Source organism: Harpia harpyja, chromosome 14, assembly GCF_026419915.1.
Source record: "Harpia harpyja isolate bHarHar1 chromosome 14, bHarHar1 primary haplotype, whole genome shotgun sequence".
Classification (NCBI taxonomy): domain Eukaryota; kingdom Metazoa; phylum Chordata; class Aves; order Accipitriformes; family Accipitridae; genus Harpia; species Harpia harpyja.
Window position 1 is genome coordinate 16,351,749 of NC_068953.1, and position 11,279 is coordinate 16,363,027.

Genomic DNA, 11,279 nt, shown 5'->3' on the forward strand with positions numbered 1-11,279 from the left:
ATTAAGCTGGAATCATTAAGCTTTAATCAGGCCAAATTAGGGTTTTGAATCCCGCCGCCTCGCATCAGTCTCTAATTGTATGAACTCAGTCACTCCTGAAGCAAAGCTGTCCTGGGGCTCTGTCCTCCCTGGGTGGAGAGCAGCGGGCACGGTGCCACCGGTGTCCCCCGCGCCAGGACCCCGCAGCTCTGGTGGCAGTGATGCTTTCGAGACTTCTCGCTGCTACGAGCTTGTCCCTGCCGCAGGTGGGGGCATCCCTGTGACGGGGCGGGTCCCAGGGCTGGTCCGTGGGGACCCTGCCCGGCCCCACACCCCCAGAGCATCGTGGCAGTACCAGGGTCACTGGTGGGATGGCTGGCCCTGTAGCTACATCCTGACAACCCCGTTACCTTTCCTCCGACCCTGAGGGGGTCGAGACGTTGGGTTTGTCCCCGTAGAAGCTGAGCCCGCTCTTTGCCTTCCCTCTGCTCCACCTCTGCTCATCACCAGTCTTCCTCGGGTGCTTCTGCGGCAGCCTTGGCACGAGGGGGAGCGGGGAGCGGTGATGCATGGTGGCATCTGTGCCAGTTGTCTCCGCTCCGACTAGTTCATCACCTCTTGTCTCCCATAAAAGCAGCTATTCACAATATAATGTGAATGAATTCTCATTAAAGCCTGCTAAATTACTCCGAGACAAAGCAAGGCGCCAGCACATGGGCTGCTTTGCCAATTCTTCACGGCGTGTTTAATTTACTGCAGAGTCCTTGCCTTCCAGATCTAGGAGGGTGCTGCTCAGCCCCTGGCTGGCACAGCTAGGGGGGACGGCAGCACCCTCCTGCCCGCAGCACCCCGGAGCTGCCCCCCCAGCCGCTGCCCCGCCAAGGCTCAGCTGGGGACAGAGCTGCCTGTGTTAGCTGGGAGTGGGAACCCCAAAACCTCCCCTGCCTTGGGGAGAAAGCATCCAGGGAAGTCACAGCACTGTCTGCCTCCTCCCTTTGCCCCACGCTTCGCTTTTGCTCGCATATTGCTGTGGGCAGGACCATGACCGTGACCCGCGTGAGTCACGGAACCGGTGACTTGCCACCCCGAAGGGCACATTCTGCGTTGTGCTGCACCAACTAGTGTTACACCATCCGGGCTAAAAGCGAGCAGCATAATTCTGTTGCAGTAAAAGAGCAGAATTCACATTGCTGATATAATTTCACAGAATTTACCCTTTTTTTTTTAATGCATGTATTTCCCCACGCTTTCTGAATTTCCCGTAGCTCAGCTGACTGCGCTGACTTTCCTCCCACTCACGCGTTCATACCAAGACAACGCAAGTGAGAGGAGGACAGGTCGGTTTTGCCCTGATAATGGTTCCCCAGTGCAGCTTATACCACTTGGGGAACAAAATGTGGGGTTTTCATAGTTCGTAAGTACTTCCCCCAAACCACCTGAATCTCAATTTATCTCAAATCTGGCTTTTCTCTACAGCCGGTCCCCCAGAGGTGACGCTTTGGAGACAACTCCTGTAGCTCGGTCACAAACCCGCAATGGCCAACGGCTTTCTGAAGGTGGTGGAGGAGGTGAATCTTCTTGTACGGAGCAAACCCCAGGAAGGGGCTGGGGCCGGCGCGGTGGGAGCCTGGCTGGGGCAGGTGATGGGTGTCAGCAGCTTTCGCTGATCGCTGCTGTTTCGGTGTGTGCTTGAAATGTCTCATGCAGCCGTGGCTCTGGCGAGTGGCCTGTGGAAGGGAAACCTGTTTGATGATGTAAAGTGAGATTTTTGGGGTGTGTCCAGGCTTTTCAGGGAAAGGACTGATGTAGTCAGCACGAACAAGCGCGTTTCGGTCGGTGCTGGCGGTGGCAGGCAGGGCTCTGCCGGCTGCTGCCTTGGAAATGCCAGAGCCATTGACGCATCCGACAGCTGAAGGTTTTGCTGTGGGTCTGTCTTGTACTTTAAGCCATGACTTTGTGTGATGGTTTTCCCCCTGGTGAGGTTTGGGGCTGGTACCCAAAGTGAATGCACTGCCAGCAGCGCTGCATCCCCCAGTCTAAATCCTCGTATCGTGAAGCTGTGTGGCCAAAGGTACCCGAATTGAGTCTGCCCAGCACAGGGGACGATGGCAACCGCCTTCGCTCCTATCCCGACTCACCCACCCAGCTATTATGGATTCTCACAGATCACTTGGCATCGGGCCATGGCACGGTATTGCCGGGTTTGCATTATAACCTCTTATTACAAAACCCTCAACGTTTCTCCGGATTGTTTCGCCTGTTATCATTTTTCCCACAATGCGCTTGCATGATCCTCTCTCAGACTTAACCACATGGCAACCACATCACATAATGCAACTTCTGTTCTGAGATTATTCATATTTTTTTTCCCCTATTGTTGCTTTGCCAAGTTTGTCTTCTAATTCTGAGAAGCTGAATTTAAAAGAGCAGTGTCTCCGGTGCAAGGACATGCTTAGGAGGCAGCGTGAGCAAATCAACTCGACAAGTGTGTTCACAGGAGTCAAACGGGGGGGAGCTGTGAAAAAGCAAAACAAAAGCCCCTCCAAATGTCTATTTTTATTTTATTTCATTTTCTGGAATGTCTCATCACATGAAATAACAATGCATCCCGGCAAAGAGACTGCAGACAGGCTCCAGTGAGAGGGCAGCTGAGGAAAAGATTGCTTTATAAGTAGGTTTTTATACGCAATCTATCACAAATGCCAGTTCCCAGCAGAATGGGATAAACAACAAAAAAAGGGCTGCGCTATCTGGGATGTGTGTTTGCACTCATGCTGCTGGAAGGGAGCAGAGCCTGCGGCCGCGGGCACGCTGCCTGTGTCCCTTGCCGACACGGAGGACGGTGTGCCGCAGAGGGGCTGGGGCACGGGCACTGCACAGGTACCGCTCCGGCTCCAGGTCCTGCTTCCCAGGGAGGATGCGAATGGCTTGGGGCTGGTCCAGGGGGGAAGGAGAGCGAGCGGGGCCTGGGCAACATGACCGATGAGGGATAATGGAAAGAAATGAGGTTGTTTAGTCTGGAAAAGGGAAGGAGGCAGGAGGGGGGAAGCGTTTTCAGGCCCTTCAGCTGCACGGGGGCTGCGGTAGAGCAGAAGGGGCTGACGCGGTTCCCGTGCCCTGGGACGTCAGGAGCTGCCGCGGCCAAGCCCTGGCCTTGGCGCTGCAAAACCACCACCGTCCAAGCCCCATCGTTCTGACGAGCACTGGGACAATGGGGAAGTGCACCAAACCCCCGGCGTTTCTGCCCAGTTTCCCATCTGTGGCAGCCACCAAGGCACTGCCCACTTCTTGACTTCGTTTCTGATGTAAGTACTCACAAAGGGCAAAAAATAGTGAGGATTTCTGCCCTGCCTCCACTGTAGTTCAATATTTTACCTAAAATTAGCACTTTCTTATTAATTTCCCCGGGAGCAGCCAGCTGATGCGCTGGTGTTACACACGACTGCCTTTGACGGGCAGGCGTGCGGGATGCAGCCGGGGGCCCTTCAGTGCGGGGGACGGCAGCAACCGGCAGCCCCAGGGCGGAGGGGTGGAGGAGATGGCCAGTGTTTTCTGGGAAGGATGTTTCAATCTGAGGTTTTGCTTAGATTTGATTTATAGTAATTGTAAGCATGCATTAGCTGTTGTTAAACGTCCTGGCCTAGGCATCCTCCATGGAGCTGCCACGATCGGAGATACTGACAGCTGCACCAGGCGTGCACCAGCTGCGGAGATGGAGGGGGACTGTTGTTCCTGAAACACCTTCAGACTCAAAGACCCTTTTTGTTCCTGTTGCTTTTACTTTACAGCTGTTGGAAGCTGGCTTTGTTTAGGACCAAGAATTTTCACTTTGCATCATTTTCCTTACAAAACCACCCTACCTTCATTCTTCCTTCATTTCTGCATCTTCTAATTCTTGAGTCATCAGCCGTACTGGCCAGTTTAGCGTAAGAAATGAAATCAATTCTCATGCTCAGGCTCCAAATGTAAATTCGTTTATTAATAATTTAAATAGATTTATTTATGCAGTTTGATATTTTTCAGGTTCAGGGAAGCAATTCATTTTTCTCGCGTTGATGATCAACAGACACCGTCATTAAGCTCTTCCCCCCCCCCATCCTCTTCTTCCATCTTAGCCTGCTAAACAGATAAAAGATCAGAGCCCGCTGGTCTCAGTGGGCTCCCAGGGAAGCTTTCCATGAGCTAATGTAAGTAAATAATTAATTTGACTTTATCTTCTCTCTACTTCGGACATTTCTTCCCCAGAAAAAGGATGGATTTTCCTTCCAAATGTTTCCAGTCACTGCCATACGAAGAGCTTCTGCCAGATGTATCGAGCCTCCAAGGAGAGCGGCAGCTTCTACAAAACACCACGGCGAGGCTGGGGGAGATCATATGGTAAATGTTGATGTGTTAATGGCAGCCACAACATTGTACTCCTATCCAGATCAGGATAAATGGCAAAGCCGGCTCCATGGGATGTGGTGGAATATTTTAAGCAAGAGTCACATGTATTTACTTAGAATTAGATGTCCCTGAAATGAAACCCTCCGTCTGAAAACCCACAAGCCCAAGCCCACCTCATGACAGCTTTTTGCACCTGGTTTTCATCTGTATAATGGGTCTGCCCAGCCCTTGGGGTAGGGATACCACAAAACCCTGGGAATGTTTGAAATTTAGATCTGTTTCCTTGTGGTTTGGACCCCTCTGAGATGAATTGAACTTTCTATCAGTCTGGATTTGCTTTTCTTCTTCTGTGAGATGAAGTCCCTCTGCCGAACCCTTCAGACTTGTGTGAGTCTTGCCTGGCTGTATGCTATGTTACAAATCTGAAACGTTATTTCAAAGACTCACCAGTTTTTGCCCCAAACTGTCGAGCAAACCTGATCGCATCACCATGTGGCCTCAGAGTCAGGAGAAACTCTTGGTTTTGCTCGCTGAAGCGCAGGGCACGTGCACAGTGCTGGAGGTTTCCCTTTCATCCCAGACTTGTCAGAGACACAGAAGATGCGAGCTCTGCCGTACCGTGACACCGGCAAAGTGCCGGCTCGGCCGCATGGCCAGCTTCCCTGCCATCCCCCTTCTGCTCGCTTTTGCAAAGCTTTAGCATTTCTCTTTTATCTCACTCTTGTGAGCTTCAAAGACGCCGTGAAGCCAAGTTCTACCTTCCTGCAGATGGGGATTAACCAGCTCATGCTTCCCATACTCGTCCTGCAGAACTGGAATTGATTTATTTTGGTTTCAGCAGCAACTACACAGCAGTTCCTGGATGGATGCAAAACCAGGCTTCTCAGAGGCTTTTTAGCATCCTGGCTCGAAGGCCGACGCCACCATCTTCAGCTTTTGATTGCACAAGTTTATGCAAATCAAAGCCCTCTTCCCCGTTTGCCTGCATTGCCTGTTCTTGCAGGCAGGAAGCGGCATGAAGTTTGCAGGAGCCGTTCTGTCGGAAAACTCCTGAAAATCTCCCCACGTCGGCCCCGGTGTGCTCCAGCGTGGGTGTGCAACCAAAGCTCCTCAAAGGAGCTGTGCTCCAGTGCTGGCGGTGGGAGCCGGGATCAGGGGAGGTTGCTGGAAGGAGATGAAGGTTATCTGCCTTACGCAAGTGGTCCCACCAGCCTCTTGCTCCGTGAGCTGGCTCCCTCCCGGAGGAGGTCGGTCCTGTCTGGGACGGGGACGAGGAGCTCCCCAGCATCCATCGCAGGGAGCTGGGAGCAGGGCCAGCGTAGAGGGCAGGGGTGCTCAGAGGGGATGCTGCAGACGCATGCAATGGCATGGTGACAGTTGTCCTGCTGCAGATAAGCAAGAGAAAGCCACAGCTTCACGAGATGACAACACTCGTGTTTCTTGGATCACAAGCCTGATCTGTCAATTAGCAGGCGGAGCATCGACTCCAAACACCATCCCCAGAATAGCAGCAGCGAAGTGTTGAAGCATCTATTAAATTTATTTTAAACCACGCATAGTGAGACACGTGGCTGTTCACATTGTTGCAGCATTGCAGGATGCTTCGCCTGGCTTTCCCCTGGATTATTTTTGGCCCTGTGTACAGTTTTGAATGGAGTGCCCAGCGGTATGGGTCAGGCCAAAAGTGTGTTTAACCACAGCACTTCCTCTGATAGCAAGAACGGGTGTAAGATACAGGGTACGGCTCCTGGTACATGTCCCGGCTTCTTGTCTCTGAGCTGTCCTCCACTGGATCGCTGACCCAGGATAGCCTCTGATGGGCACATACCCTGGGAGATAGGATGGAGCTGACGGGGGAGCTTTGTGGGCTTCTCGCATGGTGCAACACCCAGCTTTCCCCTGGACAGGCATTTCGTTCACTTTTTCCAGAGGATGCGAAAGCACGGGGTGGGTTTTTTGCTAAAGCACCATTTGCTGGGGAGCATCGCCAGGAGCTTTGCAAGCCAGCAAAGCCAGTTCACCAGGACCTGAAGCCTCACTCCCTTCCTGGTGTTTCAAAGGCTTAGAAGAAGGTTTGCAGAGTTTCTGTGTCACTGGAAAAGTGGGAGCTTGTGCTGGTGCTGCAGTGGGTGCTCAGGGGTGTGTCCTCAGCTGAAGGAGCTGACATGTGTCGCATCCCGGCCGCTGTCGTGCCGTGTGGGCGGAAGGTCCCTCCGGTACATCCTGGTCACTGTCGCCCCTGTTGCTCGTCAGCAAACCTCCCTGAGCATCTCTACGGGACCAGTTTGTTCTTTACATAATTTCAATTATGTTTGATAATTAATTGCCCAACTGCAGGATCTCAAACAATGGACTGAATTGATTGAAAGCATGGTAATTCATGGGGGGGAGATGCTTTTAAATGTGATTTTGCAGCAGATAATGCTCCTTGTAAAGGATTACATGTGATACTTGGGATGTAAAACACTGTGGTTATGCAGATAGCTTTCCCAGCTAGGCTCTGGGCTGTGTCTCAGACACCTCCATGTTTACCTGCTGCATTTGCCTCTTGCTTGGATCCTTTCCTAGGGCGCAGAGCACCGGGGGGAGCGCGGTCGGCGTGGGGGCAGAGGCGTGGGGCCGGCCGGGGCTTTGCTCAGGGAAGCAGAGATGAGAAGCCATGCACAAGAGGGGATGGGGCAGTGCCCCAGCCAGGGACTCTGTGGGTTGATTTGCACTTTTTTCAAGGAAAAATTTTTTTTTTGGTTGTTCTTAAGGCAGATGATTCTCATGGGAGGCTGATGTTCGCAGTATATTTCTCTGGTTTTTCCATTTTTGTGGAAAAGGATGGACACTTGTGCTGGTCTGAGCCATCCCGAGCTCACGCTGGAGTATTTTCTTGTGAGAAAATAAAATTTGTTTTTAAAAGGATGTGAATAGTTTCTGGAGATGCACCAACAAAGGCTGGTAAAGTTTTCAGTACTATTTCTTATTTTAAAAAGTGCATTTGGAGGAAAAGCAAAGCAGGCTGCAGGTCCCTGCAGGAGAGGGGTGAGGAAAGCCTGAAGAGCCACCGGCAGCAGGGCCGGGGGGTGCCCGGGACCCCCTGAGCTGCCTGGGCTCCCCCTCTCCACACAGTATGTTAGAAAGCGCCTTTCCTAATTTATTGGTTTTTCTTCCTCGCAGGTGGAGAACTGGAGGGCAGAGCTGTGCAGCCTGCCCACGAGCCCGGCTTCCCAGGAAAGCGGTGGAAGGGCATTGATTTATGATCAAAAGGGAAAAAGCAAAGCAGAATAAAAAGAATACTTAAGACTTAAAAACAGGGAAATCTCGTTTCTTCCTGTGTAGGTGTTACCTGAGAATCTTTCATGTTAAACTTAAATGGAATTAAGAATGAGGGGAAATCACCCTGGGACTCGCGTGATCCTTGTAGCCCTCTATTAAAATTAATCCAGGCATTGATCTGTACAATTTATTAATAGCCTGGCGCGGGGAGAGGAGCCGCTGTGATAAACAGCCGCAGCCCTCGCTCGAGCATCCCGGCTGCAGCAGGTTCCTCGTGTTGTTGTCACCTCGACGCCCGGTGATTTTATAATTGGTCTGAGTTGTTACCGTCCAAACCCCGCAGAACCAATTAGCCATTGTCCTCCCTGACCTGGGCTTTCTGTGGCGGGAGTGGAACTAAAGACTTAAAACGAAAAACCAAGAGCAAAGACCTAAATCTTTTTGGCTGCCTGATTAATAATCCTGTCAGGCCTATCACAGGCACTAAACAGTAATGCTGGTTGCAGCTGAATTTTTTATACTTTCTATTAATCTTTAATGATAGCTTGGTCACCTAGTCTCTTTTATCTTGTCAGATAAATGTATGGTTAACAGGATAATGAGATTTCTAAGGCTCTGTTCTAGCTTACAGCCATGCAGTGCATGGGGTGACCCCTGCCCCTGCCGGGGAGCGGAGCGGAGGTGATGGTAATTGCTGGATGTGCTGTGAATGTATTGGAAGCTGATGGATGGTTTAAACTTTGATTTGAGGTCAGGAGGTCCCTTGGCTCTGGAAGGCAACTGTGGTTTTATTACTTGCAGGATCTGATGGGGATGTAATTAGATTTAGCTATTGCTTTATTAATAAGTAATTGTTCCTACTATTGCTTTGGGTTAGCAAATATATTCCGCTGATAATTTAGGGCGTTGATATGGCTTTATTTATTAATAAATGGGAATGTATATTTTTGCCTGCAGCAAAGACTAGCACAGAACTCTGTCTGGCCACTTCTCCTGGAGTGAAGGATTTGTTCTTTATTAATTCAATAATTAACCTAATTCTGGGAACTCAGCTCTGCCACAGAAAGTGCATGTGTGCCGGCTGCGACGCCAGCCATTGTGTGGCCGTGCGTTTCACACAGTGCGTGGGGCGCGGGCAGGATAGCACCCAGGGACGGGGACCTCGAGGGAGGCTGAGATCCCCGTGAGTGCTCAGCGCTGCGCCCGAGCTCTCCCCCGGCTCGAGACCCCCCCTCCCCGCTGCCTGGCCACCAGCCCCTGTGCCACCCCAGACCCTCGGGGCACTCGCGGGGCTGCCGGGAGAGACCCCAGGGCCAAGGGCAGGTGGATTTGCCAGGGAGGGCCGATGCAAGCATAGTTGCGAGCATCCAAGTTTGCTCGTGGAGTCGGCTCTGGGCCATCGGAGCCCTCCGGACCCCTCGCTTCCCCCACCTGCGTGCTGAGGGTGCTCTCCCCCACCACCTAACCCCTCCTCGTCACCCCTGAGGTGCCACCGCAGGAAGGGATCCCTGAGTCCCCTCCACCTCCCCGGGCATCCGCAGTGTCAACGAGCAGCTGCTCAGAGCCTCTGGGTTTGCAGCCCACCCCAGGAGATGCATTGGGCTGGTTCCTGCTGGGTGCCTTTTCCTTCCCCTTTTACATATTCTTTTATTTTCCCAAAAGCGCTGGGATAGCGAGGTGTTTGTGGTGGTACCAGCAAGGTGCTGAGCACCTCACCCACCCTGATTTCCAAAGGGCCGCGGGTATTCAGTGGGAGCATGCTGGAGCTGAGCGCTCCCTGCATGCAGCCGGAGCAGGGCACCCATATTTTGGTAGCAGGATGGCTTTTTGTTGCTTTGCCGCTCAAAGGAAGCTCCTTGCATTAATTATGTTACCATGTAGAAAGCTCTGGCCTGTCATATACTTCTTTTTTTTTTTTTTTAGCTCTGTTTTTCATAAAGTGGTCCTAAAATGACACGGAAAGCAGCTGCTTAAGCAATTGTGCCAATTAATGGGTCTCTGAAATTAAAACGCCTACACAGTCTAGATGAGATTTCTCCAGGAGGGAATTCAGCAATTGTCTTCATGATAATCAGGCTTGACTTGTCTTAGCACACATTAATAAAAAAGCAAATGCATTCAAAGAGATGCCCTTTAGTGGAGAATATCCACAATATAGTAATGAGTCTCCAAAAAAAAAAAAGCGAGGGGGGGGGCGAGAGAGGAGGGATGCTGAGCTGGCTCCAGCCTTTCCTTGGGGGAGGGAGACTTGTAATTCATGTCATGGACTCGCTGGATTCTCTTGCTGCAGCTGGTGAATGTAAATCTCCACTTGCTGCCGAAGCAGAGCAGTGGCATCGGCTAAATGGAAGGGTCAACGCAGGCTTTGAACCGAAGCCGGGCTCACCAGGGGCTGTGGAGACTCCCCGGCCCACGAGGGACAGGGATGGGGGCTCAGCTGAGGGCTGCGGGGAGCAGCACAGATGCCAAATTCATTATTTCCCCCCTCCCCGTAATGAAGTCATGCAGCACTCAGTCCTGCCCTCGCCCCACCATAAGGGACAGTGAGGGGTCAGGGCAGGCACATCCCATGGGAGCTGCTGCTTGCATCCCGCAGCAGATTGCCCTGGGGTTTCTCCATCCCAGCTGGGTGGGACAGAGGGACAGGAGGACAGAGGGACGGGGTCCAGCAGCAGCAGTGCTGCCGGCCATGCAGCGGGACTGGGTGGGCTCCTCTGCCCTGTGCAGGGTGGGCACCGCGTCCCTTCTGCGGCCACCCCGGGCAGCCGGGGCTGTTTCCAGTGGGATCTGCGGGACAGGTGGCACCTGAGCTTGTTTGCGGCGATGGAAGGAGAGTGCCCGGCATCGGGAGCAAGAGGTGCTGCGTGCTGCTGGCCGCGCTGCCGCAGCGGCTGGCGTGGGTCTGGCTGGTGGCGGGCTCGCCACGCACCGTGGGCAGCGTTGCAGGCGACAGGGACGGGCAGACTGGACCACGGGATGCGTGGCACGTGCCGGGCAGCAGATCGCGCTGTGGCAAGCTGCCCTGCCGCCGCCTCGTCCTCCCCTCCAGCCCTTTGGCTCCAGCTCTTCATTCCCGGCTCGGCAAGGTCAAGGCTGCTGTCAGCATCCCAGGCACAGCCCGGCAGCCACCGGCTTGAAGTCCAGCCGCCTGCGCTGGCGTCTTCTGCAACAGGGCCCCGCGGCGGGGTTTGTAGTTCAAGTGTAGATTTGCAGCTGACTGACAAGGGGTTTTGCTTCATCTGTAGAAGCTGAACATCACAGCCACCATCTGTGTGCTCCAGGGTTTTCTGGCATGTCCCTTGCCAGCTCGCCGCCGAAGGAGCTCACGGCTCAGGCCCAGAAACCTCACGGCAGGGCAGGGCATGATGGAGAATAGGTGTCTGTGGAGCAAGAGCTCTCCACTCTGTTGGGCTCCTCTTGACTTTGTTTTTGGCTGAAGACAGGAGAAAAAAGAAACATGTACTTCAGCCAGGTTTGCTTGTGCTCTGAAGAGAAGAGCAGGACAGCCATGAGGAACTCACAGGACTCTGGAGCTCTTTGGCATCTGTTCCTGCAGAACACGATGGTGATGCTTGCTGTGTTTTAGGAGGAAGTCAGTGATGGTGGTAGGCAGGGGCAGGTGCACAGTACTGGCTGACGTGGAGCATGGC

At 52.9% G+C, this 11,279-nt stretch overlaps 1 long non-coding RNA gene across 1 annotated transcript; it reads left to right on the forward strand.

Annotated features, from left to right (window-relative positions):
* Positions 1 to 1,076: 1,076 nt before the first annotated feature.
* LOC128151245 (uncharacterized) lies at positions 1,077 to 7,664 on the forward strand. The gene is made up of 3 exons (XR_008238310.1): positions 1,077 to 3,284; positions 4,225 to 4,356; positions 7,531 to 7,664. It is a non-coding gene; the product is annotated as an uncharacterized LOC128151245 (long non-coding RNA).
* The last annotated feature ends 3,615 nt before the right edge of the window (positions 7,665 to 11,279 follow it).